Source organism: Salvelinus alpinus, chromosome 11 (genome assembly GCF_045679555.1).
Source record: "Salvelinus alpinus chromosome 11, SLU_Salpinus.1, whole genome shotgun sequence".
NCBI classification, from domain to species: Eukaryota; Metazoa; Chordata; class Actinopteri; order Salmoniformes; family Salmonidae; genus Salvelinus; species Salvelinus alpinus.
Genome location: NC_092096.1, coordinates 28,524,727 through 28,534,226, shown reverse-complemented (window position 1 = coordinate 28,534,226; position 9,500 = coordinate 28,524,727). Strand labels below are relative to the sequence as shown.

Below are 9,500 nucleotides of genomic sequence, written 5' to 3'. Positions count from 1 at the left end.
TATGGCTCTTAATTAGAGGCAGGTGTTTTGCGTTCCTCTAATTAAGAGTCATATTTAGGTAGGTTGTTTCACTGTGTTCGTTGTGGGTGGTTGTTACCTGTCTCTGTGTTTGTGGTCTGCACCAGATAGGTCTGTATCGGTTTTGCACGTTTGTTATTTTGTAAGTTGTTTGTAGTGTTCACTTGTTCTTATAATTAAACATGTTGAGCACTGGCTACGCTGCATTTTGGTCCTCTCCTTCACCCCAGGAAGAAAACCTTTACAGGTCAGGACGTTACATCAGTAGAGGAGGTCAACTGTGACAATATTGTCATGATGACCAAAATAAATAAAACCCTTAACTCCTATCAAATACTGTAGGTATAACTTTCCCCCAAAGTATTGTATTATTTGCATATACTCAGTTGTGGAAAAAGTACCTAAATGTCATACTTGAGTAAAAGTAAAGATACCTTATTTCTTGTTTACAAACTATAGTTTTGGCAAGTCGGTTAGGACATCTACTTCGTGCATGACACAATTATTTATTCCAACAATTGTTAACAGACAGATTATTTAACGTATAATTCACTGTATCACAATTTCAGTGGGTCAGAAGTTTACATACACTAAATTGATTGTGCCTTTGGAAATTTCCAGAAAATTATATCATGGCTTTAGAAGCTTCTGATAGGCTCATTGACATAATTTGAGTCAATTGGAGGTGTACCTGTGTATATATTTCAAGGCCTACCTCCAAACTCAGTGCCTCTTTGCTTGACATCATGGTAAAATCAAAAGAAATCAGCCAAGACCTCAGAAAAACAATTGTAGACCACAAGTCTGGTTCATCCTTGGGAGCAATTTCCAAACGCCCGAAGGTACCATGTTCATCTGTACAAACAATAGTACGCAAGTATAAACACCATGGGACCACACAGTCGTCATACCGCTCAGGACGGAGATGCGTTCTGTCTCCTAGAGATGAACGCACTTTGGTGTGAAAAGTGCAAATCAATCCCAGAACAACAGCAAAGGACCCTGTGAAGATGCTGGGGGAAACGGGTACAAAAGTATCTAGTAAAACGAGTCCTATATCGACATAACCTGAAAGGCCGCTCAGCAAGGAAGAAGCCACTGCTCCAAAACAGCCATAAAAAAGCCAGAATACGGTTTGCAACTGCACATGGGGACAAAGATCGTACTTTTTGAAGAGATGTCCCCTGGTCTGATGAAACAAAAATAGAACTGTTTGGCCATAATGACCATCGTTCTGTTTGGAGGAAAAAGTCAGGAAGTTAAAGCTTGCAAGCCGAAGAACACCATCCCAACCGTGAAGCACGGGGGTGGCAGCATCATGTTGTGGGGGTGCTTTGCTGCAGGAGGGACTGGTGCCCTTCACAAAATAGATGGCATCATGACGAAGGAAAATTATGTGGATATATTGAAGCAACATCTCAAGACATCAGTCACGAGTTAAAACTTGGTCGCAAATGGTTCTTCCTAATGGACAATGACCCCAAGCATACTTCCAAAGTTGTGGCAAAATGGCTTAAGGACAACAATGTCAAGTTATTGGAGTGGCCATCACAAAGCCCTGACCTCAATCCCATCGAAAAATTGTGGGCAGAACTGAAAAAGCGTGTGCGAGCAAGGAGGCCTAGAAATCTGACTCAGTTACACCAGCTCTGTCAGGAGGAATGGGCCACAATTCACCCAACTTATTGTGGGAAGCTTTTGGAAGGCTATCCGAAACGTTTGACCCATGTTAAACAATTTAAAGGCAATGCTACCAAATACTAACTGAGTGTATGTAAACTTCTGACCCACTGGGAATGTGATGAAAAAAACTTAAATAAATAATTCTCTCTACTATTATTCTGACATTTCACATTCTTAAAATAAAGTGGTGATCCTAACTGACCTAAGACAGGGAATTTTTACTAGGATTGAATGTCAGGAATTGTGAAAAACTGAGTTAAAATGTATTTGGCTAAGGTGTATGTAAACTTCTGACTTCAACTGTATATATAATATACTGCAGTAGACATGCCATCATGTAATTAATGACACATAATGCTAGATGATCACATCAATATTTGGTTGTGAGGTTCATATGGGGATTTGATTTACGGGGCTGATGCTGATGCAACATCACCTCACTTGAATATGGACTGGTATTGTGTGTGTTTCAATGCATCAAATAAAGTTTATAGGTGCACATTCAGACTGTGACAAATATAACGAGTCACAACCATGACATGACAATGATGGTGATGATGATGATGATGACGATGGAGAACATTTTCTTAATGATGCTTTCTAACCATATTCAAAGATGACCTCCTCTACTGATCACTGTTCCATGTCACTGTCTTCCCCCTCATCACCTGCAGTAGGTCCCAGCTGTAGCAGTACGGTCACTGTGCAGTCTGACTGAGGGAGGTTTTAGTACGGCTCTTTATCACTGTGTGAATACTTCTTTACTATTGATGTAGTGGTAACTCTGACAGTAGTGATCTCCTGCATCTTCAGCCTGGACTCTACTGATGGTCAGAGTGAAGTCACTCCCAGATCCACTGCCACTGAATCTAGATGGAATCCCAGACTGACGTTGTTTTGAAGATTGCATCAGAAGTTTAGGAGCTCCTCCAGGTTCCTGTTGGTACCACGCTATACATGTGTAAAACACAGCACAACCGTCTGCTACATTTGAACTGGTTTTACAGTTTATAACAACTGGCTGTCCTGGGAAAACAACTTTCAATGCAGGAGTCTGAGTCACAATAACCTGTCCTCTGGATTCTGGAACAGACATTTTTTTTATTGAATTATGTTTGTTTTGTCTACATTTTCATGAATCTCAATCTGTCGAGGCAGAGGCAATTTAGATGTAATATTTCGATAAGGAAAATTATTTGAAGATCATGATATTCAATAGTCTTACCCTGAATTAAGAACATCAAAATCCACAAGAAGCTCATGATCAAAGTCATCGTTGAAGTTCTGTTGTCATGAAGGAAAGCTCTCAGTCATGAAGTGTTAAACTCACAGGGCTATAAACACTCCCAGACCACTGAAGCGTGTGTTGCCAATGCAAAGTGTCTTATATGTAAATAGTTATCCTGGACAGTCAGACTTTATTAGTAAATGTTGTGTGATGTGATGTAGAAACATGATAACTATGTAATCACTGACATGGTGTATGATATAAGTGCTGAATGGGGACTGATATATTGATTATTGACATCTACAAATGGAGCATATTGTTATTACTGTGTTATTAGAACAGATAGTATCTGCTCTCTGTCTCCCTCCAGTGGTCAGGATCAGTAACTGCAGTCTGTGTGTGGACTGTGATGCTGCTGACTGACTCTGATCGAAAGGGGAGATCTCCAGAGCTCTGACGTCTCCAGTCTCCTGCTTTACCTGCTGTTCTCTGGAACTACCACAGTGGTGTGAGGGAGGATGTATGGGTAATGTATGGGGCTTTATTGTATGTTTTTGAATCATGTTGATTAAATTCTAGCTATTTATAACACAGGTCATCTTTAGGGGTTTGAATCATTGCACATCATCTCTAATTCAGATTGGTCGATGGTTTTCCTTGAGATACTCAACAGAGTCAACATGTAGTTAATAGTCAGGAGAAACATTAAATGATCAGTTATGATCTAAAGTCTTCTAGACACAGCTCTAGTTTGACTCTATTGTTGTTCAGCTCTACTACACACTGTGTCATTGTACTGGATCATGTCCTCCCCTAAGCACCTGCAGTAGGTCCCAGCTGTAGCAGTACAGTCACTGTGCAGTCTGACTGAGGGAGGTTTTTGTACAGCTCTGTATCACTGTGTGAACACTCCACCACTGTGTAAACTCTGACAGTAGTAATCTCCTGCATCTTCAGCCTGGACTCTACTGATGGTCAGAGTGAAGTCACTATGAGATCCACTGCCACTGAATCTAGATGGAATCCCAGACTGACGTTGGTTTGAAGAGTGCATCAGGAGTTTAGGAGCTCCTCCAGGTTTCTGTTGGTACCAGGCCATACAGGTATAAGACCCAGTACAACCATCATATACAGTCACACTGGTTTTACAGTTTATAATAACTGTATTTTCTGGGAGAACAGCTTTCACTGTAGGAGTCTGAGTCACAGTGACCTGTCCTCTGGATTCTGAAACAGAGACATTTAGGATAATTTCATTTCAAACATGTTTTTGTGTACATTTACATTTATCTAATTCTATCAAGGCAGAGGCAATATTAAGGCTACATATCTCGATAAGAAAGTCATTTTAAGAGCATTAAATAGTAAAATCTTACCCTGAATGAAGAACATCAATATCCACAAAAAGCTCATGGTAAAAGTCATTGTTGAAGTTCTGTTGTCATGAAGGACAGCTCTCAGTCATGAAGTATTAACCTCACAGGACTATAAACACTTCCAGAGCACTGAAGCATGTGCTGTCTATGCAAAGTGTCTTATATGTAAATAGTCTTCCTGGACAGTCAGACTTTATTAATAAATGTTGTGTGATGTGACGTAGAAACCTGATAGCTATGTAATCACGGACATGATTTCTTATATAAGTGCTGAATGGGGACTGATATATTGGAGTTCAGGGGCCTTGCTTTAACAAAGTTAAGCATTTTCACTGTAACGTCCAAAATGTCTTTCAAGCTGCCAGGCATTCCCTTGGCAGCAAGAGCCTCTCGGTGGATGCTGCAGTGTACCCAAGTGGCGTCGGGAGCAACTGCTTGCGTTACCACTCCACTCCATTATGTCTCCCTGTCATGGCTTTTTAGCCTTCTACATATACCAACATGAGCAGCAGCTACGTTTGGTTACATACAGACCGTTAGTGGAATTCCCACAAGAGAGTAGCGGTTAATGTGATTGGATGTTAATTATTTGACTAGGCTACCTGCATTTGGCAGTGTGTTGTTATTTCGCTGAACACTAGATGGTTACATGTTATTTTTGGCAGTGAAACGAGGCTACTCAGGCGAGAAAAAAACTTCATCCAAATGTATAGCTCCGTTGGAAAATATAAATGGACTGCTTTGAAAATGTGAAGAAAAATAAATTTACTTTTTATTTTATAAACAATTATTATTATTATTGTTTTAAAAAATGTGAACCACTTTTTTATTTGGCGTACCCCGACGGCAATGCGTGTGTACCCTAGTTTGGGAAAACCTGGTGTAGATAGTGTATGTAGACAGTGTAGATAGTGCAGTGTAGATAGTGTATGTAGACAGTGTTGATAGTGCAGTGTAGATAGTGTAGTGTAGATAGTGTATGTATATGGTGTAGATAGTGTAGTATAGATAGTGTAATGTAGGTAGTATAGTGTAGATTGTGTATGTATGTGGTGTAGTATAGATAGCAGGGTTGGGGTCAATTAATTTAAATTCCAGTCACCTCAAAACCAAACTCTAATTACAATTCAAAATGTTCCTCATTGAAAAGCATTGAAGAGACCCGGAATTTGAGTTTTTCTATACTTCCTGAAATGAACTGGAATTGACCCCAACCCTAGTAGATAGTGTATGTAGTATCTATTGTTGTGTTATGACTGAGTCCAGCATCATGTATCAAAATAGTTATAATGTTAGAAGATCACATCCATTTAAATCAGACATTTGGTTGAGGTTCATATGAGGACTTGTTTTGGGGGGCTGAAGTGATTGTAACTTTGAAGTAATGTTGAGGTCATAGCACCTTTTGTTTTACTTCTGTAGATCTTGATTTATATACGGACGGGAATTGTGTTTCAAATCATTGAATAACTTGCACATACACTTTCAGGCCATAATACAAACTTTAAGACATAACCATAATGATGATGATGATGGTCATGTGATCTGAATGATCGCTTTCCAACCATATTGTCACATGTCCCAGTTGACCTCATATAGCAATCGGTGTTCCATGTCACTGGGTCTTCCCCCTCGGCACCTGCAGTAGGTCCCAGCTGTAGCAGTACATTTACTGTGCAGTCTGACTGAGGGAGGTTTTTGTACAGCTCTGTATCACTGTGTGAACGCTGGATCACTGTTATAACTCTGACAGTAGTAATATCCTGCATCTTCAGCCTGGACTTCACTGATGGTCAGAGTGAAGTCACTATGAGATCCACTGCCACTGAATCTAGATGGAGTCCCAGACTGAAGTGTTGTAGCACGGTAAATAAGGAGTTTATGAGCTCCTCCAGGTTTCTGGTGGTACCAGGCTAGTATGGGATATTTGGCATCTGCATAATACACATTACTGCTGGTTTTACACTTCAGAGAGACTGTCTGGCCTGGGAGAACAGTTTCGTCTGTAGGAGTCTGAGTCACAGTGTACTGTCCTCTGGATTCTGAAACAGAGACATTTAAGAACTCATTATTTATGTGATAACATTTGGTCGTATAAATCTCTAATGTCTAATTTTCTGAATTTGAGGCAACATTAAGATTAAACATTTCAATACGAAAGTGATTTTAGACCAATAAATTGTAAAACCTTACCCTGAATAAAGAACATCAATATCCACACAAAGCTCATGATGAAAGTCATCGTTGAAGTTCTGTTGTCATGAAGGACAGCTCTCAGTCATGAAGTGTTAAACTCACAGGGCTATAAACACTCCCAGACCACTGAAGCGTGTGTTGCCAATGCAAAGTGTCTTATATGTAAATAGTCTTCCTGGACAGTCAGACTTTATTAGTAAATGTTGTGTGATGTGATGTAGAAACATGATAACTATGTAATCACTGACATGGTTTCTGATATAAGTGCTGAATGGGGACTGATATATTGATTATAGACATCTACAAATGGAGCATAATGTTATTACTGTGTTATTAGAACAGATAGTATCGGCTTTATGTCTCCCTCCAGTGGTCAGGATTAGTAACTGCAGTCTGTGTGGGGACTATGATGCTGCTGACTGACTCTGATCTAAAGAGGAGATCTCCAGAGCTCTGACGTCTCCAGTCTCCTGCTTCACCTGCTGTTCTCTGGAACTACCACAGTGGTGTGAGGGAGGATGTCTGGGTAATGTTTAGTGGTTTTAATGTATCTGTTTGAATCATGTTTACTAAATTCTAGCTATTTATAACACAGGTCATCTTTAGAGGTTTTGATCATTGTACATCATCTCTATTCAGATTGGTTGATGGTTTTCCTTGAGTTACTCAACAGAGTCAACATGTAGTTAATAGTCAGGAGAAACATTTAGTGATCAGTTATGATCTAAGGTCTTCTAGACATAGCTCTAGTTTGACCCTATTGTTGTTCAGCTCTACTACACACTGTGTCATTGTACTGGATCATCTCCTCCCCTCAGCACCTGCAGTAGGTCCCAGCTGTAGCAGTACAGTCACTGTGCAGTCTGACTGAGGGAGGTTTTTGTACGGCTCTGTATCACTGTGTGAACACATTTCCACTGTGGTAACTCTGACAGTAGTAATATCCTGCATCTTCAGCCTGGACTCCACTGATGGTCAGAGTGAAGTCACTATGAGATTTACTGTGCAGTATGACTGAGGGAGGTTTTTGTACGGCTCTGTATCACTGTGTGAACGCTGGATCACTGTTATATCTCTGACAGTAGTAATATCCTGCATCTTCAGCCTGGACTTCACTGATGGTCAGAGTGAAGTCACTATGAGATCCACTGCCACTGAATCTAGATGGAGTCCCAGACTGAAGTGTTGTAGCACGGTAAATAAGGAGTTTATGAGCTCCTCCAGGTTTCTGGTGGTACCAGGCTAGTATGGGATATTTGGCATCTGCATAATACACATTACTGCTGGTTTTACACTTCAGAGAGACTGTCTGGCCTGGGAGAACAGTTTCGTCTGTAGGAGTCTGAGTCACAGTGTACTGTCCTCTGGATTCTGAAACAGAGACATTTAAGAACTCATTATTTATGTGATAACATTTGGTCGTATAAATCTCTAATGTCTAATTTTCTGAATTTGAGGCAACATTAAGATTAAACATTTCAATACGAAAGTGATTTTAGACCAATAAATTGTAAAACCTTACCCTGAATAAAGAACATCAATATCCACACAAAGCTCATGATGAAAGTCATTGTTGAAGTTCTGTTGTCATGAAGGACAGCTCTCAGTCATGAAGTGTTAGACTCACAGGGCTATAAACACTCCCAGACCACTGAAGCGTGTGTTGCCAATGCAAAGTGTCTTATATGTAAATAGTCTTCCTGGACAGTCAGACTTTATAAGTAAATGTTGTGTGATGTGATGTAGAAACATGATAACTATGTAATCACTGTCATGGTTTCTGATATAAGTGCTGAATGGGGACTGATATATTGATTATAGACATCTACAAATGGAGCATATTGTTATTACTGTGTTATTAGAGCAGATAGTATCGGCTTTATGTCTCCCTCCAGTGGTCAAGATCAGTAACTGCAGTCTGTGTGTGGACTGTGATGCTGCTGACTGACTGATCTAAAGAGGAGATCTCCAGAGCTCTGACGTCTCCAGTCTCCTGCTTCACCTGCTGCTCTCTGGAACTACCTCAGTAGTGTGAGGGAGGATGTATGTGTAATGTTTAGGGGCTTTAATGTATCTGTTTGAATCATGTTGACTAAATTCTAGCTATTTGTAACACAGGTCATCTTTAGGGGTTTGGAACATTGCACATCATCTCTATTCAGATTGGTTGATGGTTTTCCTTGAGTTACTCAACAGAGTCAACATGTAGTTAATAGTCAGGAGAAACATTTAGTGATCAGTTATGATCTAAGGTCTTCTAGACACAGCTCTAGTTTGACCCTATTGTTGTTCAGCTCTACTACACACTGTGTCATTGTACTGGTTCATCTCCTCCCCTCAGCACCTGCAGTAGGTCCCAGCTGTAGCTGTACAGTCACTGTGCAGTCTGACTGAGGGAGGTTTTAGTACGACTCTGTATCACTGTGTGAACACATCACCACTGTGGTAACTCTGACAGTAGTAATCTCCTGCATCTTCAGCCTGGACTTCACTGATGGTCAGAGTGAAGTCACTACCAGATCCACTACCACTGAATCTAGATGGAGTCCCAGACTGAAGTTGGTTGTAGCATAGTGAATAAGGAGTTTAGGAGCTCCTCCAGGTTTCTGTTGATACCAGGCCATACAGGTATAAGACCCAGTACAACCACCATACACAGTCACTGCTGGTTTTACAGTTCAGAGTAACTGTCTGTCCTGGGACAACAGCTTTCACTGCAGGAGTCTGTGTCACAGTGTACCTGTCCTCTGGATTCTGAAACAGAGACATTTAGGAAAAAGTCATTTCAAACATGTTTTTGTGTACATTTACATTTATCTAATTCTATCAAGTCAGAGACAATATTAAGACTACATATTTCGATAAGAAAGTAATTTTAAGAGCATTAAATAGTAAAATCTTACCCTGAATGAAGAACATCAATATCCACAAAAAGCTCATGATCAAAGTCAAAGTCATCGTTGAAGTTCTGTTGTCATGAAGGACAGCTCTCAGTCATG

General features: G+C 40.2%; 1 long non-coding RNA gene across 1 annotated transcript; it reads right to left on the bottom strand.

Moving 5' to 3' along the window:
* Window positions 1-5,708: 5,708 nt before the first annotated feature.
* On the bottom strand, window positions 5,709-8,148 carry LOC139533854 (uncharacterized). Its single transcript, XR_011666865.1, has 3 exons — window positions 8,024-8,148; window positions 6,499-7,872; window positions 5,709-6,347 (listed from the first exon to the last, which is right to left on the bottom strand). It is a non-coding gene; the product is annotated as an uncharacterized lncRNA (long non-coding RNA).
* Window positions 8,149-9,500: the final 1,352 nt, after the last annotated feature.